We start from the raw sequence: 24,744 nt of genomic DNA, 5'->3' as shown, positions 1-24,744 counted from the left end.
ATCCTTTCCTCACACTCCCCCATCCTCTCTCTCACACTCCCCCCTCCCACTCACACTGCCCCCCTCCCACTCACACTCCCCCCTCCTCTCCCTCACACTCCCCCCTCACCCTCACACTCCCCCACTCCCTCACACTCCCCCGCTCTCCCTCACACTCCCCCCTCTCCCTCACACTCCCCCCCTCTCCTCACACTCCCCCTCCTCACACACTCCCTCTCCCTCACACTCCCCTCCCCCTCTCCCTCACACTCCCCCCCTCTCCCTCACACTCCCCCCCTCACACTCCCCCCTCTCCCTCACACTCCCCCACTCCCTCACACTCCCCCGCTCTCCCTCACACTCCCCCCCTCTCCCTCACACTACCCCCCTCCCTCACACACTCACCTCTCCCTCACACACCCCTCCCCCTCTCCCTCACACTCCCCCCCTCATCCCTCACACTCCCCCTCACACTCCCCCCCACACTCCCCCCCCTCCCTCACACTCCCCCCGCCTCACCATCATACTCCCCCCTCTCCCTCACAGTCCCCCCCATCACACTCCCCCCCTCCTCACACTCCCCCCTCCCTCACACTCCCCCCCTCTCCCTCACACTCCCCCCTCCATCACACTCCCCCCTCTCCCTCACACTCCCCCTCTCCCTCACACTCCCCCCCTCTCCCTCACACTCCCCCCTCTCCTCACACTCCCCCTCCTCTCCCTCACACTCCGCCCTCCTCTCCCTCACACTCCCCCCCTCCTCTCCCTCACACTCCCCCCTCCTCCCCCTCACACTTCCCCCATCCTTTCCCTTACACTCCCCCCATCCTCTCCCTCACACTCCCCCCCCCACTCACACTCCCCCCTCCCAATCACACTCCCCCCCTCCGCTCCCTCACACTCCCCCCCTCTCCCTCACACTCCCCCCTTCCTCACACTCCCCCCGCTCTCCCTCACACTCCCCACTCTCCCTCACACACGCCCCCTCTCCCTCACACACCCCCCTCTCACTCACACTCCCCCTCCCCCTCTCCCTCACACTCCCCCTCCCCCCTCCCACACACACCCCCCTCCCCACACACTCCCCCCTCTCCCTCACACTCCCCCCTCCCCCTCACACTCCCCCCTCTCCCTCACACTGCCCCCCCTCCCTCACACTCCCCCCCTCTCCCTCACACTCCCCCTCTCCCTCACACTCCCCCCTCTCCCTCACACACCCCCCTCACAATCCCCCCCTCTCCCTCACACATCCCCCCCCTCTCCCTCACACTCTCCCCTCCTCTCCCTCACACTCCCCCCTCCTCACCCTCACACTCCCCCCTCCTCTCCCTCACACTCCCCCCTCACACTCCCCCTCCTCTCCTCACACTCCCCCCCTCTCCCTCACACTCCCCCCCTCACTCCACCCTCTCACTCCCCCCTCTCCCTCACACTTCCCCCCATCTCCCTCACACTCCCCCCTCAAACTCCCCGCTCACATTCCCCCCTCACACTCCCCCCCCCTCCCTCACACTCCCCCCCTCTCCCTCACACTCCCCTCTCTCCTCACACTCCCCCCCTCTCCCTCACACTCCCCCCCCTCTCCCTCACACTCCCCCCTCTCCCTCACACTCTCCCTCCCCCTCTCCCTCACACTCCCCCCCTCACACTCCCCCTCACACTCCCCCCCTCCCTCACACTCCCCCCTCCTCTCCCTCACACTCCCCCCCTCACTCCCCCCCTCACTCCCCCCTCCCTCACACTCCCCTCCCTCACACTCCCCCCTCTCACACTCCCCCCCTCACTCCCCCCCTCTCCCCCCTCCCTCACACTCCCCTCACACTCCCCCCTCACACTCCCCCCTCACACTCCCCCCTCACACTCCCCCCCGCTCACACCCCCCTCCGCTCACACTCCCCCCCTCTCCCTCACCACCCCCCCTCTCCCTCACACTCCCCCCCTCTCTCCCTCACACCCCCCCTCCCCCTCACACTCCCCCCCTCTCCCTCACACTCTCCCTCCCCCTCTCCCTCACACTCCCCCCCTCTCCCTCACACTCCTCCCCCCTCCCTCACAATCCCCCCTCTCCCTCACACTCCCCCCTCTCCCTCACACTCTCCTCCCCCTCTCCCTTACACTCCCACCCCCTCTCCCTCACACTCCCCCCCTCACACTTCCCCCCCTCCCTCACACTCCCCCCCCTCTCCCTCACACTCCCCCCCCTCTCCCTCACACTCGTCCCCCCCTCACACTTCCCCCCTTGAGCTGAGCGGCGGCCGGCGCCGGGAGCAGGAGAGCGGGCTCTCGTGGGCGGGCGGGCGGCGCAGGTGTGGTCAGTGCAGCGGCGCGAGGCGGCCCGCGGGGAGCAGGCAGGGAAAACCCCGCGGGCCGGCGGCCGTTAGCGAGCGGCTCGAGCGGGAAACTTCGGGTGGCCCGCCCGCGCTCCGGCCCCGGCACCGTCAAACACGCACGCACCTCGTACCCGCCCATAGGGGCCGCAAATTACACACCAATGTTTCATATGTACACTTCAAATCAGCATTTATATAATTAAAACAGTAAGTATGAATAAAATGGCCTATCTATAACTCACCGCATTTGAAATAAAAACCCAAGCTACATGTATTCCGAGTCCCCCCTGCGTGAGGGCGAGGAGGAGGGGGGGGACGGCGGCGGTTAGGGGATCACTTAATTTCCTACTGTTGCTAAACACAATTTAAAACTCAAATAAATTGTTATTTAATTCCTAACACATAATTTCAGATATTTACCTTAGTTCCCTAACACACAGAAAGTGTGGGAAAAAAATCGTGAAAAATCAAGATGGCAGCCACTCACCTCGGTTCAGAACGATAAGGCCCGTCCACACACGCACCGATTGGTCGACCGTCAGGTCACCGAAGCATAGGATTGGTCAATCGTCAAGTCACTCAACACGCGCCAGGAACCCGCCGTACGATTGGTCGACCTCGATGTCACACGGTCGCTAATGAGATGCTAATGAGCGGAATGTTGAACGTTTTTTGGATACCGCGGGCGCGATTTTTGTCCGGCCGAAACGTAAATACGCCTATGACCGGTCCGTAATCGTAAGCTTTCTTTTGACGTGACGCCCGCGTAGGTACGCTCTATAACTTTCAAACGTATAGAGAACAGACAGACAGACAGACAGACGAGGTCTTTTATATATATAGATTAAGGGCAAGAAGCTAACCAGGGAAAGAGTCGGGCCCATTTGGGACCAAAGTGGCAATCTGTGTGTAGAGTTGGAAGATGTAGGTGAGGTTTTAAATGAATATTTTGCATCTGTGTTCACTATGGAGAAGAGTGATGTAGGCATAGAAATCAGGCAGGGGGATTGTGATATACTTGAACAAATTAGTATTGAGAGGAAGGAGGTACTAACGGTTTTAGTGGGCTTAAAAGTGGCTAAATCCCCAGGCCCTGACGTGACGTATCCCAGGCTGCTGTGTGAGGCAAGGGAGGAGATTGCAGTGGCTCTGACACAAATTTTCAGAGCCTCTCTGGCCACAGTCGCGGTGCCAGAGGACTGGAGAACAGCTAACATAAGTACCATTGTTGAAGAAGGGTAGTAGGGATAAATAGGGGATTACAGGCCAGTGAGCCTAGCATCAGTGGTAGGGAAAGTATTAGAAAAAATTCTGAGGGACAGCATTAGTCTCCACTTGGAGAGGCAGGGATTAATCAGGGATAGTCAGCATGGCTTTGTCAGGAGGAGATCATGTCTGACCAATTTGATAGAATTTTTCGAGGGGGTGACTAGGCATGTGGATGAGGGTAGTGCAATTGATGTAGTCTATATGGACTTCAGTAAGGCTTTTGACGAAGTTCCACATGGGAGACTGGTCAAGAAGGTAAGAGCCTATGGGATCCAGGGCAATTTGGCACATTGGATCCAAAATTGGCTTAGTGGCAGGGGGCAGAGGGTGATGGTCGAAGGTTGTTTTGTGACTGGAAGCCTGTGTCCAGTCGTGTACCACAGGGATCGGTGCTGGGTCCTTTGCTGTTTGCAGTGTACATTAATGATTTAGATATAAATGTAGGAGGTATGATCAGTAAGTTCGGAGATGACATGAAAATTGGTGAAGTGGTAAATAGCGAGAAGGGAAGCCTCAGACCCTTCTATGGAACACCGGTGGGCTGTTCCAGGATATACCAGGTTGGCTGCGAGCATTGGCTCGCAGAGACCCTTCACTTTAAGATCCATCTGTGAGAGGAGCAGGGTCCAGCGAGCAATGCGGCACTGCTCGCCATTCCATCCTTGATCCTCCCATCCAGAAGCATCTGGTTGGGTGTGTGATGGGTGAGGAGGGTGATGGGAGAGGTGCCTGTGAAGATCAGTGATCTTTTCACAGCCCAATGTGTGGCCTGTCTTGTTTTGCACACTTTGTACAAAAATAATAAATTGCAGGACGACGGAGTATTACAGTTTAAACTCTTTTAATGAAGCATCAGGTCTGTTCTGACTCACAGCAGCACAGCACCGTGTGGACAAGATGGAGTCAGGACCCCTGGGTCTTCTAAACAATAGCAGTCCTTACAGATGCCTGCAGGCCAATGACAACTCAGCATGTGATCACATGTGAATATAATAGGTATTCCTTACAGATGCCTGTGGGCCAATGATAAATCAATATGCAAATGTTACATCCCCTTTCTTTTAAAAGAAAATGTTATGCATTACTTTTGAACCTTTCTTCTAAATAATGTTCTCAGTAGCATCAACATTTAAGTAAACTCAACATTTAACTGGCACTGAAAACATCTCAACGTTTCAATAACGATGTACAGTTTTTTTAGGGCAGCGATCCACCTACACACTTTGGCAGTTCCCAAGTCAAGGATAACTCTAGGCTTGACCTCTCGTCAGAATGACGGTGTTGTACCTTGGTGTTCAGGAGGTGCCTGTGATTGCGGCGGTACACCTGTCCTTCTGGGGTGCGGACGTGATACGATCGCTCAGTGTCAGCTGGCTGGATGACAACTGCTGGCTTCCAATAGTCATGCTCCTGGATTCTGATGGATCCTCCGTTGCGCAGCGGCGACAGTAGTCTAGCTGACCCGTCATAGTATCTCTTTTGGTGTTGCTGTCTCTGTGCAGGTTTTGCCTGCACTTACTTGCAGCTGACGACCTCTGGCTGCAGCTGCTGGTTGATGCTTGGAAGGATTGAGTGAAGTCTGCGGCTCATCAACAGCTGTGCTGGTGACTTGAAGTTGTCAACCGGAGTGTTGTGGTACTCAAGGAGACTGATGTAGGGGTCTCTTTTGTCCGCTTTGGCTTTGTCCATGAGTGTTTTTGCAATCTGGACAGTTTTTTCAGCAAGGCCATTACTTTGAGGGTAATGTGGGCTTGATGTGACATGTGCGAAATCCCATGCCTTGGCAAACGACTCAAACTCTTTTGATTTGTATTGGGGGCCATTGTCTGAGACTAAAGTCTCTACAATGCCATGCCTGGCAAAGGCTGCCTTTAGCTTGTGGATCACAGCTGCAGATGTGGTGCTGTGAAGCTTGTCCAGTTCAAAAAATCTGCTGCAGTAATCAACAGTCACTATGTAGTCCTCGTTGTTCCATGTGAACAGATCCATTGCCGCGACCTGCCAGGGCCTGTCTGGGATACGGTGAGGCATCATGGGCTCTTTGACATTTGATGGGCGGCATTCTAGACAAATGGAACATTTTCCGACAATGTCCTCAATGTGTTTGCGCATTCCGGGCCAAAACATAATGTCACGTGCTCTTTGTTTGCATTTTTCCATGCCCATGTGTCCAGCATGAATTTTTGTCAACATCTCTTCTCTGAGACTGGTAGGAATGATGATTTTCTCCCCTTTGAAGACGATTCCGTTGATTTGTGACAGTTCGTCTCTGTGGTTCCAGAATTCAGATATGCTCTGAGGGCATTTCCTCCTTTCCTCAGGCCATCCTTCATGTATGACTTTGCTCAGCAGTGTGAGTTGTGCATCTTTCTCTGTTCCTGCTCGGATCTCCTTCAGTTTTGAGTCACTCACAGGTAAGCTGTTGTACACCATGTGCACCTGCACATCCATGCCTTCACTGAGGCTGCTGTCCTGGTAGCTAAGAGACTTCCTGGAGAGTGTGTCTGCGACAGGAATGTCTTTGCCTGGACGGTGAATGATTGTGAAGTCGTACTTCTGTAGCTGAAGGATCATTCTCTGTAGCCTTGGTGGGGCTGCGGCTAGTAGTTTCCTCATGATTGACTCGAGGGGCTTGTGGTTGGATTCCACAATGACTTGTCAGCCATAGACGTACTGGTGGAAACGTTTGCATCTGAACAGAATTGCATATAGCTCTTTCTCAATTTGAGCATAGTTGATTTCAGTGCCTGTGAGAGATCTGGAAGCGTAGCCGATGGGCTTTCCTTCTTGCGGTAATACTGCGCCTAGTCCGTACTTTGACGCGTCCACTTGTAGTTTGAGCTCTTTGTTGGGGTCGAAGTAGGCAAGAACTGATCCTAGTGCTCTGGTGATTAGGTCTTTCATTTTCTGAAATGCTGTGTCATGTTGTTTGTCCCACAGGAACTCATTGGATTGTTTGAGCAACTGACGCATGGGTGCATTGATTTCGGAGAGGCTCGGGGCAAACTTGGCTAAGTAGTTAACCATGCCTAGTACTGTCTCTAGCTCTGCGCGGCTCTTCGGCGGCTCCATCTTCTTGATGGCGGAGATTTTCTCTGGATCCGGCTTAATGCCATCAGTTGAGAGGCGATGCCTGAAATAACTGATCTCGGTGGATCCGATTATGCTTTTCTTGGGGTTGAGCCAGATACCTTTCTCCCGTGATCTTTGTAGCATCGCACGGAGGTTCCTGTCATGTTCCTCTCTATTCCTGCCATAGATGAGGATGTCATCTACGATTGCGACTACTCCGTCGAGGCCATCATAGGTTTCGGCGATCTTCCGCTGGAATTCATCCTGAGCTGAGATAAGACCAAATGGTAAACACAGAAATTGTTAGCGTCCAAATGGTGTGTTGAACGTTGTTAGCTTAGATGACTTTTCCGTGAGCTTGATATTCCAGTATCCTGACCGTGCATCTATTACACTGAAGTAACGTGCTCCCACTAGCTTGGGTGTGATGTCATCTAGCGTTGGTAGAGGGTAGTGAGGGCGTTTGATAGCCTTGTTCAAATCTCTGGGGTCGAGACAGACTCTGAACTTGCCTGTATGTGGTTTCTCAACCACTACTAACGCGTTGACCCACTCTATCGGTTCTGTTTCCCGGACGATGATTTCTGTATTCTCCATGCTCTGCAGCTCCTCCTTCAGGTGACTATGTAGAGCAAGGGGTATCCTTCTCGGTGGGCAAACCTCAGGGGTTGCTGCTGGGTCAAGGTGAATAGTGCATTCACCTGGGAATAGCCCGATTCCTTTGAAAATGTCAGCAAACTCCTCCATGACTGTCTGCTTCTCAACTGGTGCTGTCAATGATAGCACTAGCTTGACGAGGTCCATGTCTAAACATGCCTTTAGACCTAGCACTGGAGGTGCTTGAGTTTCAACAATTTAAAAGTTCAACATCATGTCGCTTTCTTTGTACTTGCATTTCATCACGCATGTGCCTTTTACATTGAGCTGCTCACCTCCATAGCCGGTCAGTCTGCGTGAGGTGGGCTGCAGCTCACACTCATCCTTCAAGCTGTGATACTCACTCAGAAGAATTACATTAGCCTGAGATCCAGTGTCTAGTTTAAACTTAAGCTCTTCGCCCTGTTTTCCTATCTCAATATCGGCAAAAGCTTGCTCAGTCTCTGAAATCTGTTTTTTCTGTGACACAGAATCAATAAACAGTTCCTCTGCATTTGGCTCTCTATCTGGCATTTGGCTGTCACTCACTGTGTGTACTGTTATTCCGAAAACAGTCCTGCAAACTTTAGCAAAATGGTTCCGTTTACCACATTTAGTGCATTGCCTTCCTGTGGCGGGGCATTGCACCTTTTCTCCATGCCAGTTGTTTCCACAATATCCACAGTTTTTGAAGCATTTTATGTCTGTGTTGCCCATTTTTAGAACTCTCGCTGTTCTTTCTGTTCTGAAACACGCTCTCTGGGCGGTGTTCTTTGGTGTGTGTGTCTATTATCTGCGTGCACTGTCTGTTCACTCGAGCTGCTCGTGGCGCTGGCTATGTTTTCAACTGTGCTTGGGCTATCTCATGCGATCCGGACCCAACATTGAAAAGTTTCTCTCTCACTTTAGCTGAATGTATTCCAAACATGATGTGGTCTCTGACCATCTCATCTTTATCTGCATATACACAGTGTTTTACCAGCAGTTTTAACTCAGTCACGAACTGTTCAAATGACTTACTAGCTCCTTGTACTTTCTCTTGAAACTTGTACCTAGCGAATATCGTATTTGTCTTGGGCATCACATATGCTTCAAAATAGTCCAAAAAAAATTTCAGTACCTTTGCTTCATCTGCGGTGAGAGACCATGTGTTAAAAATCTCTCTCCCTTTTTCTCCGATCCACAGGAGTAGGTAGCTGCATTTTTCTTCCTCTCCTTTTCTTTTCAACGGACCCGAGAACATTAATTCCACGTGTTGCTTGAACTTGCACCATTCTCTATGTAAGTTCAAAGATTCCCAATTCATTCGAGGTAAGGGAGCTCCAACGATGTCAATTTCAAATCCCTGTTCTGACACCATGTCTTGTTTTGCACACTTTGTACAAAAATAATAAATTGCAGGACAACGGAGTATTACAGTTTAAACTCTTTTAATGAAGCATCAGGTCTGTTCTGACTCATAGCAGCACAGCACTGTGTGGACAAGATGGAGTCAGGACCCCTGGGTCTTCTAAACAATAGCAGTCCTTACAGATGCCTGCAGGCCAATGACAACTCAGCATGTGATCACATGTGAATATAATAGGTATTCCTTACAGATGCCTGCGGGCCAATGATAAATCAATATGCAAATGTTACATGGCCAAGAGGTGCCGCTCACAGTTGGAGTAGCTCCTCTCCACCGCCGCGAGTATCCTGGAGGAGTACACCACCGGCCTTAGCCTGCCGTGCCGCTCTTGGAGCAGCACGGCACTCAGGCTATCCCCGCTGGCTGCTACCTCCAGGAAGAACTCTTTCCCCCCATCTATGGCCCCTAGAGCTGGTGTGGTCTGCAGATCCTCCTTGAGCCTGACAAATGCTACCTGGCAACCCTCATCCCAAACCCACTCCACTCCCTTGTGTAGGAGTCGGAGCAGAAGTGCTGCTGTGGCTGCATAGTCTTCAATGAAGTCTCTGCAGTATCGGTTAGCCCTAAAAATGACCTCACACCCGTAACTTTGTTGGGGACGGGTAACTCCTGTACCGCCTCCCTCCTAGGCTTATCTATGGCTCTTTCCCCAGTGCGTACGGTCAGGCCCAGGAATTTCACCTCCTGCTGGCCGATCTGCGCTTTCTTTGGGTTTACTTTAAAACCCTCCTGCCTGAGCAGCTCCAGCAGTTCAGCCAGTAGTGGGCCATGCTCCTCTCTCGAATCGGTGAAGAGGAGCAGGTCATCCACATACTGTACCAACTGTCTGGGCTGGCTGAAACCCTTTAAACTGTTTGCCATGCACTGGTTGAAGATGCTGGGGCTGTTGTGGAAGCCCTGTGGCAAACAGTTCCACATGTACTGTTGCCCTTTAAACGTAAAGGCAAACTTGTACTGATCCTCCCTCCTTAAAGGGATGGACCAAAACCCATTGGAAATATCCAGCACCGGAACGTGGCCGCGGATGCTGGGATACTTCCGATCAGGTCGGCAACTGCTGCTACCGTGGGTGCACAGGCTGGGATGTTGCTGTTGAGCACCCGATAGTCCACTGTGGCCCTCCAGGAATTATCCGGCTTTCTAACCGGCCACAGTGGAGAGTTTACGTGGGTGGCTATCGGTCTCAAGACTCCCTGCTGCACTAAGGAGGACATGGCTGCTTCCATGTCTGGCTCCACTTCCCTGGGGAAGTTATACTGTTTCTGTGGTTGGACCATGGGGTACCCGTCTACGCTGACCTCAAACCCGTTGACCCTCCCGCAGTCGTGTTTGTGTGTGGCAAATGTGGCTAGGTGGGTGCGCACAAATGCCTGGAACTCTTTTGGGGTGTGAAATAAAGAATAGATTGGCCTTCCAAAGCTAGGCTTTATTAACTTTAAAATCAGCAGCATATCTTTCCACATCCAGTCCCAACTAAAGCTAGAAAAGGACTGAATTTAAGGTAGCCACAACACATCATGTGATCATCAACTACCAATGAGATTACAACACATATCCCAAGGCAGCTAACAAACAACGAATCACAATACTTTTACTAATCAAGGAATAATCACCACATTCACCCCTCCTTTTAAAATATACTCCAACCTAATAACTTTTACAATTTACAATTAATTATTTACAACTAAACTATGCACGAGAATAAAACTATTTACATAACACAATACTAAATGAACAACAACAAATAATAGCATTACGCATAAGTATTAAGTATCTCTCAACTAAAACAATATACTATAATATTTCAACAATTTTTAAAACATTACTATCAATTTAAAAGTCCATTTTCAATCGGTCGACCGGATATCTTGTTCGTGTCGACCTTCTTAACCTTGGTGAAATTCCTTGCCCTCCCACGCCAGAAGGCACAGAAGTATCTTCAACAGGAAGGTTATCCATATCCCGATTCTCAACGGTTTCCGGATTAGAAATCCCATCAGAAGATGAACTGGGACGGTCATAAACATCGATCAAAGGCTGACTAATAGAAGTAAGATTATCTGCAATCGGATTGGAAATATTCGTAGTATCTGTAACAGCATCCACATTATCCGAATCATGACCATTATTAATATCCTCAGAAGAGGGCTGGCCCCCACAAGGAGCCAAGTCTTTAATTGAAACAGTACTTTCTTTCCCATCTTGGAATCGAATATGAGTATATTGGGAATTTGCCTCCAACAGCTCCACCTCCTCCACCAAGGGGTCATATTTTGACAATCTAACATGGCGTCGAAGCAACACAGGTCCCTGCATAGTAAGCCATGAAGGTACCGAATATCCCGTAGTAGATCTCCGCGGATAGTTAAAGAGCCTTTCATGGGGGGTCACATTAGTAGCCGTTGAAAGCAATGATCTAATGGAATGCAGGGCATCAGGCAGCACCATTTCCCACTGTGTATTCTTAAGGTTCCGGGATGTCAACGCCAACATAACTGCCTTCCAGATCACCCCATTGTATCGTTCACACTGTCCATTACCCTGGGGATTATACGGGGTAGTTCTACTAGTAGAAATTCCCCGACTCTGAAGGTATTCCTTCAACTGGGAAGACATAAAAGAACTTCCCTGATCCGAATGGATATACGCAGGCATCCCAAAGATGACAAAAAGTTGAGTCAAACATTTAATAACTGTAGCAGCTGATACATCTGCACAAGGAAAAGCAAAAGGGAACCTTGAAAACTCGTCCACAACAGTAAATATATATCGGTTTTGAGTAGTTGAAGGAAGAGGTCCCTTAAAATCGACACTCAAACGTTCAAAAGGAGAAGTAGCCTTTATAAGATGAGCTCGTTGAGGCTTAAAGAAATTCGGTTTACACCGAGCACAGATAGAACATGATGAAGTCATCCGCTTGACGTCTTCAACTGAAAAAGGCAAGTTCTTACTGCGTACAAAGTGTATCATCCTCGTAACCCCAGGATGACATAAGGCATTGTGAAGATTAATAAGCGTATCTCCGTGAATCACAGAACAATAAGCCCTCGACAGTGCATCAGCAGCAACATTATCCTTCCCCGGACGATAAACTATGTCAAAATGGTAACATGCCAACTCAATCCTCCATCTCATTATTTTATCATTTTTAATCTTTCCAAAATGTTTAACATCAAACATAAAGGACACAGATTTTGGTCAGTTACCAACGTGAAATGTCGCCCCGATAAATAATGTCTCCATTTACGCAATGCTTCTACTATTGCGTATGCCTCTTTTTCTATTGAGGCGTGTCTTTTTTCACTATTATTCAAAGTTCGTGAGAAAAAGGCCACAGGTCTTCCATTTTGGTTCAAAGTAGCCCCAATTGCAAAATCCGAAGCATCCGTCTCAATCACAAAGGGAACCTGCTCATCAATGGAATGCACAACTGCTCCTAAAATATCCTTTTTAAAATTCTCAAAACATGTCCTGGCCTCCCATGATAGAGGATATGTCGTAACCCGAATAAGAGGCCGGATCTTCCGTGAAAAATTTGCAATCCAATTAGAATAATAAGAAAACAGTCCAACAACTCGTTGCAAAGCCTTAGAATTAGTAGGACAAGGTAAATCGATCAATGGTCGCAGGCGTTCTGGATCTGGTTTAATCTTATTTCCCAAAATAATATACCCCAATAGATTTACCTCAGTAGTCGAAAAGATACATTTCTCTTTGTTAAAAGTTAAACCAACTTTTTCCGCAGCTTGAAGGAATCTTTTTAAATTAGAATCATGCTCCACCCTTGATTTGCCACACACTGTGATGTCATCTAAGTATGAAAAGGTGTCAGAGAGGGAGTTATCACTTATAAAAGCATCCATTGCCCGTTGAAAACAAGCAACACCATTAGTAACACCAAATGGTATTCGGCAAAACTGATACAGCTTTCCACCAGCCTCAAAGGCCGTATATGGTTGATCCTTCTTAACAATAGGAATCTGATGATAAGCACTCTTTAAATCAATAGTGCTAAAAACTTTATACTGAGATACTTTATTGATAAGCTCATCAATCTTAGGCAAAGGGTACGCGTCTAATTGAGTATACCTATTAATAGTTTGGGAATAGTCTATCACCATTCGTTTCTTGTGTCTCTCATTAGTCGTGACAACTACCTGTGCTCGCCAAGGCGAACAACTAGGTTCAATGATTCCTTCCAATAAGAGACGTTGAACTTCAGAATTAATAAATTCTCTATCCTGACTACTATATCTTCTTGACTTGGTAGCAATTGGCTTACAATCCAACATCAAATTGGAAAAAAGTGATAATGGAGGAATAGATAAAGAGGTTAATCCACAAATAGATAAAGGTGGCTTAGTCCCTCCAAATGAAAGACTAAGAGACTCGTGTAACTGAAGCACATCATGTCCAATCAAAATATCCGCACAGAGATTAGGCAAAACAGATAGGCATATATCAGTATACGTATTACCTAGAAGAACCATTTTCACAAAACAACAACCAGCTATTTGTGAAGTAAGGGTCGTCTGAGCCATACGCACCTGATACGTAACAGGCGAAATTTTCAAATGCTTCTCCTTCGCAAACTGAAGACTTATAAAACTCTCAGTACTGCCCGTATCTATAAGGGCCTTCACTTCCAACCCATTAACTTGAGCCGTAACTATAGCTTTGTTTAGGCCATGAGCAAATGCAGCAGAAATTGATGCAATAAACGCCCTATCTAAAGGCTGAATAGTCACAGAAGAGGTAGTGGAGGAAGACCCTCCCACACCAGGAGAAGGGAAGGTAATTGAACCTGATGATTTGCACACACGTGCATAATGACCTCTCTTGCCGCATTTACTACACACAGCCTCCCGAGCAGGACACTTCAGACGAGGGTGCCGGATATTCCCACAAAAATAACACTTCTGAATCCTAGAGGCAACGGCCGCCGAAGTAGAAACTGTTTCATAATCTAGTAAACCACTCCCATTAAGTCCACATAATTCCTTTTCATCCAAAACTGCCGAAACCATAGTCGCAGGCCGATTAAAAAGAGCATAAGAATCCGAACTTCTCTGAGCCACATCCAATGTAGAAGCTTGCTCAAAAGCACTTTTAAGATCCAGAGTCTTATTTTCTAACAACCGCTGACGAATTGATCTAGACAGTAATCCATTAATAAAAGCATCCCGTACCGATTCGTCCTTATATTCTTCAGCCGTCACAGCCTTATAATTACAGTCAACACTAAGGCACCGAAGTGCTTGTAAATAAGTATCCAAAGATTCTCCCACCTGCTGCCTACGGGCAGATAGAAGATGACGTGCAAATACCTCATTCTTTGGTTTAACAAAAATCTTTTCCAATGTAGAAATAGCCTCTTCATAAGTTTTACAGCGCAAAATATATTTATATACATCCGGGTCAATGTAGTTGATCAGCATATTCAGCTTATTTAAAGCCTCTTGATCCAACACGCCCAAAAAGTTTTTAAATGTACAATACCAATGTTTCCATTTATCATCCACTCCAGCAGAATTGGGGTCAGCCTTGAATCGTTCTGGTTGAAGATATCGCTCCATTCTAACATAAAAGTTAATAAATTGAAATAAAGAATAGATTGGCCTTCCAAAGCTAGGCTTTATTAACTTTAAAATCAGCAGCATATCTTTCCACATCCAGTCCCAACTAAAGCTAGAAAAGGACTGAATTTAAGGTAGCCACAACACATCATGTGATCATCAACTACCAATGAGATTACAACACATATCCCAAGGCAGTTAACAAACAACGAATCACAATACTTTTACTAATCAAGGAATAATCACCACAGGGTGTTACTGACCATGAGTTCGAGGTTATAACCCTCTTTGGGCTTCATGGTGCACAGGGTCCCCTTCCCTTCTTTCCCTGGGATCACTACTACCTCGCTGTCCTTTCCTGTACTTGTCCCCCATAGGCAATGATTCCTTAAATCTACCAGGATCCCGTGGCCTACAATAAAATCAGCTCCCAGGACCCCTCTTCCACCCTCCACTTCCCATCTCATCAGGGCATAGGTCCACTTGGAGCGGAGTGGTCCTAACCGAATGGCGAGCAGGATGGAAAACGAGCTGGCCTGTTCTTTGCCTGTGAATCCTGACAGACTGTATGGGACCCCGTTAGATAGAGGCGAGGTGGTGTGGTTAGCTGAATGGACCACGGTGCATGATGCCCCCATGTCCAACAGATAGGTCCCTTTCACCTTTGCTACCTCCATCTCCACGAGGGGTCTCTTACATTCATCATACCGAAGGGAACACAGGTAATCAGGCTGCGCTGGCTCTAGTCATGGCTGTGGGTTGGATGGGGCTGATGGGGTCAGAGCACCGGTAGCGGCTGCTACTCTCCTGTGGCCAGTCAATAAGGACCTCACGGTGTCCAAAAATGACTCGACCGCGGCGGGAGGGATTCCTGCCTCTGCCTTTTGGACTGGGGCTGTGGAATTCTTTCCCTTGTTATCTTTCCAAGGGTTTTTGCACTCCTTCCTCCAGTGACCGTCCTTCCTACACCCATAGCAATTCATCTTAGTGCTGGAAGGGTTGTTCCCTTCCTGATGCCACTCCTTCCTACCCTGTCCGGGTTTTACCTCATGTACCTTCCCCTTAGGTGGGTGTGCATCAGTTCCCCTACCGTTCTTATAGGCTAGTGTCAACTGTCTGATCCCCGTAAGTTCGGTCATCTGGGGATTCTTGGGGTCGAACCAGATTGCCACCTTGCCTCGGACCTGTGGCAAGCTGTTTGCCACCAGGCAATGGAGCCAATGGGCCAGCTGACCCTGGTTCAGGAATGCCCGATTTGGTGCCCCAGGACAGGTGCTCCTATAAACTGGCCATAACCTGTCCGCGAAAGCCTGTGGGATTTCCCCTGTGAGCTGGACGGTCTTCTGCACTCGGGAGAAAGGACTTCCCTCATTCATCCCCATGGCCTCCAGAACCTCATCCCTGAGCTCCTCATACCCGCACTGCCCCTTCATACACTCGTCAGAGAGGGATTGGAGGAGCCTACTTTCCAGGGAGAATAGCTGCATTTTGGCTTGCTCAGTGCCATCGCAGTCGTTGATGCTGGCTGCCTCTTCTACTTCCCTCAAGTGGTTCGAGGGGTCCCCTTTTTCAGAGAGCTTTGGGATATGGCTCACCATAGCCCTAAGCTGTTGGGTGCTATAGGGTAATACGAACTGATTTTGGAGGGGTCCCTCGTCATTGCCATTGATGGGTGGGCTGAACCTCCACCAGGCCGGGCACATTGGTCCTGGCTCGGCCTCTCTGGCGGGGGTTGTTCCACCTCCGCTCCCACCCCTGACTCTGCCCCCTTGCTGCCAGACCTCGCTGGAACCTGGCGCTATGGGTGGTGGTTGTGTGACCTCCTGTTCCTCAACTGGGTCGTCCCTTGGCACTACCAGTGATGTTTGAACCGTTCTCCCCTCGTTCCCTATAAAATCCGCCTGGCCTGTCTTCGGGCTTATGAGGCACACCATGCCTTTTGCCTTCCTGAGGGCCAGGCTCAGATTTTCTATCTGTTCCTTGCAGGGGCCATGATCTGCATTTTCAAACCCCTGTTCGCTCGCTAACTTGTAAGCTGCCTTTACCTCTTATACTTTCTCCGACTGTTCCCTTACTTGTCTCGCTAGGCGGGCGTTCTTTTCCCGCAACCTCAACTCATTACCCTTGGCTTCGCTGACCTGGCACTGTAGACATTCCAACTTGGCCTTATGTTCTCCCATTAAATGTGCCCTTTCCTGATTCAGGGCCTGCAATGCTACCAGCAACTTCTCCCCTGCTAGAAGCCTTGTCCTGGATCTCCAGGGCTGACTCCTTTAACTCAGCTGCCTGTGCTGCAACAAGCCTGTCCAGAAGCTGGACCTGCGTTTTGAAGCACATCAGTCAGACTGCCTTCCCTAGGGATTTCTTGTGCTCCTTCCCTTCTGTCCACTTAGCTGTGGCATCTACCAGACGCCCAGCCTTTAACAGAGTGGTGATCCACTTCTTTGTGATATTCACCTTGCTAAACACATAATCAGAAATCCTTTCCTCCATCATGGTTTGCTCATCCGAACCATTGTCTACTGTATCGCACCCTTGTTGCCGGAGTCCTGCCGTGGTCGCCATTTCTGTAGGGCGTGGCTTGGCATGTGCCCAGTCAGCTTCACCTCTGACTGTCTCTGAGCAGTTCAAATTGCTCCCACACCCCTGAGTTCTGGACATCGGACTTAGGTACAGGCGCCGATACAGAAAATCGAGTAGACAAGTGGTTTGGTGCAAGAAAACCAAAATTTATTAAAAGACTGAATAAAACACAATACTACTGAGAATTACTGGTAAAGTTACAGGCATAAACAGTTAATACACTTATATGGGAATGGGGAACACACAGCACATCGAGGGAAACAAATACATTAAAAATCCCCTTATCCTTATCCCACCCCCTATACCTAACTAGATTAAGCTATGAGGGGCCAGGAATTCATGCTCACCAATTCAAAACCTGTTGCTTTAGCTGGTGGGGTTTTGAGGTTCGCTCTTTCTGTCCTTTGGGGTATCACGTCGCCACGTGGTCACAGGGCGCGGCGCTGAAGTTGTTTGTGCGAAGCACCCTCCTTTTCTTCCGTCAACGTCTTCGTCGAGTGCTTCGTAGCGATGGGCCTTCTTCTTCTTTGGGCAGTCGCCTATGGTATTTTGGTTCTGTCTTCACAAAGGAGGACACAAATAACCTCCCAGAGATGCCGGGGAACATAGGGTCTGATGAAAGGGTGGAACTGAAAGAAATCAGTATTTGTAGGGAAATGGTGTTAGGAAAATTGATGGGACTGAAGGCTGATAAATCCCCAGGGCCTGATAATCTACATCCCAGGGTACTTAAGGAAGTGGCCCTAGAAATAGTAGATGCATTGCTGGTCATCTTCCAGAACTCGATAGACTCTGGAACGGTACCCATGGATTGGCGGGTAGCTAATGTTACCCCACTATTCAAAAAAGGTGGTAGAGAAAAGGTGGGGAATTATAGACCGGTAAGCTTGACATCGGTAGTGGGGAAAATGCTAGAGTCCATTAAAAAGATGTAATAGCAGAGCACTTGGAAAGCAGTGACTGGATCGGACAAAGTCAACATGGATTTACAAAAGGTAAATCATGCGTGACTAATCTACTGGAATTTTTTGAGGATGTAACTGGTAAAATAGATAAGGGAGAACCAGTGGATGTGGTGTATTTGGACTTTCAGAAGGCTTTCGATAAGGTCCCGCATAAGAGATTAGCATGCAAAATTAAGGCACATGGGATTGGGGGCAAGGTATTGACTTGGATAGAGAACTGGTTGGCGGACAGAAAGCAAAGAGTTGGAATAAACGGGTCGTTTTCCGAGTGGCAGGCAGTGACTAGTGGGGTACCGCAAGGATCAGTCCTAGGACCCCAGCTGTTCACAATATGTATTAATGATCTGGACAAGGGAATTGGATGTAATATCTCCAAATTTGCAGACAACACAAAGCTGGGGGGGAGGGTATGCTGTGAGGAGGATGTCGTGAAACTCCAGCACGATTTGGACAGGTTGGGTGAGTGGGCAGAAACATGGCAATGTGGATAAATGTGAGGTTATCCACTTTGGTGGCAAAAACAGGAAGGCAGATTATTATTTGAATGGTAATAGTTTGGGAGAAGGGGAAGTGCAAAGAGACCTGGGTGTTCTTGTACACCAGTCGCTGAAGGTAAGCATGCAGGTGCAGCAGGTGGTTATGAAGGCAAATGGTATGTTGGCCTTTGTAGCAAGAGGGTTTGAGTACAGGAACAAGGATGTCTTGCTACAGTTGTACAGGGCCTTGGTAAGACCGCACCTTGAGTATTGTGTGCAGTTTTGGTCGCCTTATCTGAGGAAGGATGTTCTTGCCATGGAAGGAGTGCAGCAAAGATTCACCAGGCTGATACCTGGGATGGAAGGAATGACGTATGAGGAGAGATTGGGTCGATTGGGCTTATACTCACTGGAGTTTAGAAGATTGAGAGGGGATCTCATCGAAACCTATAAAATTCTGTCAGGCCTGGACAGACTAGATGCAGGAAGGATGTTTCTGATGGCCGGGGAGTCCAGAACCAGGGGTCATAGTCTAAGGATAAGGGGTAAGCCATTTAGGACTGAAATGAGGAGGAATTTCTTCACCCAGAGAGTGGTGAACCTGTGGAATTCTCTGCCGCAGAGGGCGGTGGAGGCCAGTTCATTAAGTATATTCAAGAAAGAGTTGGATATATTTCTTAAGGCTAAAGGGATCAAGGGATATGGAGAGAAAGCAAGGACAGGGTACTGAATTTGGATGATCAGCCATGATCTCATTGAATGGCGGAGCAGGCTCGAAGGGCCAAATGGCCTACTCCTGCTCCTATCTTCTATGTATCTATGTAGTGCTGCGGTTGGGGGTCGGTTGGCGGTCTTTACCATTTAATGATTTTCCTACCCAAACTTCGAACACCAGCTTATTCTTCAACTGGGCTATTACTGTCCATGTAACAAATGCCAGCTTATAACTAGGCCATTTGTCTTGATTTTGCTAACCATTCTTTGAACACCAGCATATTCTTAAATTGGGGTTTTACTGTCCATGCATGTAACGCCAACTTATTCACCAAACACCAGCTTATAACTGGGCATTTGTCCTCCAACGCGTCTTTCCACTGCCCTTCTCTGCCTTTATCGGTTTACCGTATTCTTCGTCTCGTCTCATCTCGTCTGCCCGTTTTTGGCCTGTGTGTCCTGTGTGTTTTTGAACTCAGGTCTCATTCTCCTCCCACGTTGGGCCCTCGGTGTAGTAATGGGCATCCTTGGTGTTGAGCGGCGCGGGGAGCGAGAAGAGAGCCCGCCATGAGGCCAGGGCACGAGAACGAGAGGCAGGCCAAAAGCCAAATGATAAGAGGCAAGAGCAAGAGAGCTAAGCGAGATCACTAACGATGGGCCTACAATTATACCCGATTCTTCATTCCTTATCTGCGCGCCAAATCAGGTCAGTCCTTTGTCTAACTTTTGGCGGGCTCATTTAAAATGATTACAGCCATTTACTTTAACAACTTCTGGAGTGGCTGTCCCTATGTTTGATGGTTTCGATGTCCTGGCTGTTTGTCATTTATGAAACTTAATCGGGTTTCCTGACTTGGCAGCTACCTGTGAGCTGTTACCGATTAAATATGCAGAAACCTAATGGCCTCGATTTTGGCCCATTCTAACTTGATCTGTTTCAAGGTGAATGAATGCATATTCTGTGTTTGTGTTAGCTGTCTGGCTCCACAAAGTCTCTTCACAGACTCATGCATTTTAAGTTTTGTTTCAGGTTTGAAAAAGTGCCTGCCTTTTCTGCAGGGCCTTGCTTTTAAAATCCTGTACTTTTGGTCACGAGGTTGCAGAAGCCATTTTGGGTACCCCTTTTTTTAACAACTTGTCCATACAGGGTCCCTTTATCCATAGCTTTTGGGGAATGTGGGAATTTTGAGAACCCTACAGGTGCTGATGCCCTGTGTCCTGTGCAGCATCAGGCGATTGCAGAGAAGGTTGGTTGTTGTTGGTTCTGCTGGTCGGCGTGGTGCTGCTGGTGTTAGGGATGATTGTGTTGGGAATCTGAGGACCAAGGTGAGAGAGTATAAAGGGCAACCATGCTGATGGAATAGATGGTAGGAGACGTAGAGATGACAGAAGTGATCGGTGAATGGTGAGCGGTAATGAGCAATGTTTCCTCTATGGGGCGTGGGTGTGCGGCGATTTGTAAGGACCCGCACAGGCAAATTCCCAGGGTGAGGCCCAACGGTCAGAGCATGAGCCAGCAGAGAGCGAGGGAGACTGTGTCACTGGGCTGGGAGAGTTTCATCTGATTGGAGCAGGAGCGACAGGTTGCTACTCACCCACCTGAGGCAGCACAGGCCAGAAGGGGCCAGCGCCTGGAAGCCCGTCGGCGCAGGAGATACCCCCGAAACAGGGTCAGCTACCTCAACATGACTGAGCAGCAGTGCCAAAAGCGGCTCCGACTTTCGCGAGAGGTAGTGACTGACATCTGCGCAATGCTACAGCAAGACCTGCTGCCCAGAGGACCAGGTGGACATTCCTTACCAGTGGCCATCAAAGTCACCACCGCACTCAACTTTTTTGCCTCAGGCTCATTCCAGGGATCATCAGCAGACATCAGAGGCATTTCCCAGGCGGCCGCACACACTTGCATCACGCAGGTAACCGATGCCCTCTTTGCCCTCGCGCACAATCACATCCATTTCACCAAGGATCGCGCAAGTGTGACGGCACGAGTGGTTGGATTAGCTCATCTGGCAGACTTTCCAAGGGTGCAGGGCATCGTTGACTGCACACATGTGGCCCTTAGGGTACCCCATCGCAATCCAGGTATTTTTGTCAACCGCAAGGGCTTCCACTCCCTTAACGTTCAGCTGGTATGTGACCACAAGAGGGAAATTTTGCATGTTTGTGCCATGTACCAGTTGCCATGACTCCTTCATACTGCGCCAGTCTAGTGTGCCTACGCTATTCAGGCCACCAGACCAACTTCACGGATGGCTACTTGGAGACTTGCTATCCCCTGAGGACTTGGCTAATGATGCCGTTGAGGAGGCCAGCCAATGAAGCTGAGGAGCGCTACAACTCCAGCCACATTTCCACCAGATCCATTATCGAGCAAACCATCGGTTTGCTGAAGATGCACTTCAGATGCCTGGATAGATCAGGTGGAGCCCTGCAGTACTCAGCAGCCAGGGTCTCCAGAATCATCGTGGTTTGCTGTGCACTTCACAACATGACACAGCGACGTGGCTTGCAGATTACTGAGGACCAAGTGGCTCCTCACATACCCTCCTCAGATGATGATGATGATGCGGAGGAGGAGGAGGAGGGCGAAAACGACCATCCTGCAGTGGACCAACAACCAGCAGCAGCATTACGCCAGAACATTGCTGCCCGGGATGCAAGGAACGCACTCATCCTGGGCAGATTTGCTTAGCTTAGCCAATCAAGCACTTTTGCCTCGCAGCTTCTTACCTGAGCATCGACAATGGCCAAGACACTGCGGATTCCTAGCTACTTGTCCAGCATACTGACAATTGCAAGTAATCCTAAGCCCTCAACGTGAAAGTCTCATTTGCGAAATGACACATGCCACAAATACAGCAGTAGCCATCAGACTTTTTATTGACAGAATTCATCTGATGGCTTTTTTTAACAATAAATAAAATTTCACCTAAGTGACTACCCTTGTGACTACTTGTGCTTTATTTTCCTCTTAAACATGCTCCTACGTCGTGGTTCCCCTGTGGCTTCAGCAGATGTGGAGGCCCCTTGCTCACTTTCCTGCTGCTCCTGTCTCGACACTTTGGCGGGCGTCCTCTGGGGTGGCGAGCCTGTGAGGGCTCATCAACAGTCTGCTGCTCCTGCAGCTGTGCAGGGGTTGAGACGTCTATCTCACTTGGGTGTGGACTCCGGTGGGGCTCTGACCGAGGGCTCTGCAGTGGCATGGAAGTGTGAGCGCCTGGAGAGGAACCCCCACTTCCTTGAGGTCCGCCACCAACCTCCCTCTCATGGGTCAGCTCCCCCTCCGTGCCTGCAAGTGGCTGGAGAGCACCTTGCTGCACATCAGGGGGGCCATGGGGATCTGTATCTGCAATACCAGTCCTACTCAGAAGGACTTCCATGAAGGTCTCGTTTCTATGTTCAATAGATGCCCATCTCTCCTCAAGAGATGTCATTCTATTCTGAACACTCACCATGTTTTCCATAACCTGGCGACTAACCTCCTCCATGGCCGTAGCCCTCCTCTCCTCTACCGTAGCCAGCCTTACCACGGAGGCAGCAATCATTTCCACGTAGGTAGCCATCCTTTCCGTGTTGATGCGTTCATGTGCCAATGACTCCACAAAGACTCTGCTCATGTTCGCTATGCACGCCTCCATTCGCTCCACACTCGCAGCGACCCTAGAGACAAAACCTGCCAGAGACTCCTGCATTTGTGCCTGGAGTTCCATCACCTCTGATCTTATGGATGGACCCAGAGGCAGAGGGTCGACATGCTGCTGAGCCGAGCTGGCAGAGTTCTGCACCCTCCGACTAGGACTCTCCACTGCTGTCCCTGTCTGCACAATCTGCTGATGCTCACTTGTGAGCTGTGATACACCAGGTGACAACACTACTCAATGTCCCGAAAGTCCCACCAAGATGTGAGTGTCTGCGCTGGTGTTGGGTGCGCTGAATTCTGCTGATGCGGCACCTCAGTGGTTGCAGCTTCCTCTGAGGAGTCTGGCTGCTCAGCATCTTCTTCCTGGCTAGGGGGGACGGATGCTTGCGATGGTCCTGTGGGGGAGTAAACGAAACAGTCAGAGATGTGATGCAAAGGCTACATGCACATATCTTTTTGCAGATGCTCATAAGTCCATCTGTTACTGCTTCACAATCATTATCAGCGACTCATGCAATGTCAAAGAGAGAGATGGGAAACTTTTCTGTCACCAGCTTGCTGTGTTACACCCATTTGTCCGTCCCCAACGTGCGCATCTTTTTCAACCGTGACAATTTCCAGGACGGCTTCCTCCCAGGGGGTGACCTGGGCTAATGATGGTGGGCCTCTTCCTGTCCTGGCTTGCTCTCTTTTGTTGTGAGCTCTCTTTTCCTGCAATGAGGGAGACAAGTGGAGGTTGAGTGAGAATGAAGGAGTGAGTGTAGAGATTGCATAGCATAGATACTTAGAAGGAGACAAAGATGGAGTGAGGTTGCAAGACCAAGGGTGTGTTGTCAGTTGTGTTCAAAGCATCAGAGTGATAGGGAGTGTGAGGGCTGCATGGTCGAATAGTTATGTGAATGTGAGCATAGAGAGAGAAGGAATTGGTAAGGGTGCATGGATGTGAGTGTCAAGTGGGATGTGGAGGAAGAGATTGCTAAAGCTGAGTGCTGGTGAGGAATGGCAATGGGGATCAGATTGAGGGTGATGGGAAATTCATACTCACTTTTCCAGTGCGTTGAAGGTCATGGAATCTTTTCCTGCACTGCATCCAGGTGCGCCGTGTGACCCCCAAGGAGTTGACCTCCCCAGACACCTGTATCCACACAGCCTTGGTCTGACTGGGAGGCCTCTTCCTCCCTGATGAAGAAAACAGGACCTCCCTGTGGGCCCTAGCCCCATCCACCAATGCCTGTAGTGCTGCCTCGGCAAACTTTGGAGCTGCTCTTGGCCTCTCGCTGGCCATTGTTCCTGCAGGTTCCTGTGCCATCAAATGGAGAAAGCTTGGCAGTCTGCAGAAGAAGCAAGGCTTGCTGTGGACCTTAAATGCAGCAGCAATGATGACATCATTGGAGGGGACTTTCAGTCATGAGAAACCCATTTGCAAAGGCTTCCCACACGTTGGAAATCAATTGGCCAATTGAGTTAAAATTGCATCAATCTTGCACATCCGTTTAGATTCATGTGGGAAACACGAAATTTGGGGAACACGCTAATAGCCCGCAGCTGAGTTAAAATCGAGGCCAATGCCTTTAGCTTTGACCTTTTTCTATTTTTCCCTGATGTCACCTTAGTCACTGATGCCCAATTACCTTTATTAGTCTCTCTGGGGGAGAAATTGGGTGAGTAGCGCCACCTGTTAGCGGCTAAAGAGGCAGTCAGTGGCTGTAGTGCCACTGGCTGCGTCTCCCGCGATATTCAGTAGGGGCGCTAATGGTGGTGTTAGGCATTTGCGCTGCGCTGCGCCGCCACCGATGACATCATCGGTGTGCGCAGCGCCCCATTCGTGCCCCGTTCGCGATATTTGGTAGCGAACGCCGCAGTTGCGCCGCTCGCTACCTGTGCCCGGTTCACGGGGCCTTACTGTGCCGGCAGCGGCGCAAGTTAAGGTGGAGGTGCGGGGCGGCCGCTTTTTCGGCGGCCGCCTGCCAGCACCTCCGTCCCCGGCCTCTTAACCGCCCCCCCCCCCCCCACGGCATTGCCGGCTGTTTCCCGAGAGCCCGGCAATTCTCCTTAGTGCTGGGCTCATTTGCCGGCACTCGCGAGCGGGGATC

The sequence above is a fragment of the Somniosus microcephalus genome, chromosome 2 (genome assembly GCF_052327205.1).
Source record: "Somniosus microcephalus isolate GS21.2 chromosome 2, FLI_Smic_1.0, whole genome shotgun sequence".
NCBI classification, from domain to species: Eukaryota; Metazoa; Chordata; class Chondrichthyes; order Squaliformes; family Somniosidae; genus Somniosus; species Somniosus microcephalus.
The sequence above is the reverse complement of the archived record's forward strand: the minus strand, read 5'-3'. Positions refer to the sequence as shown.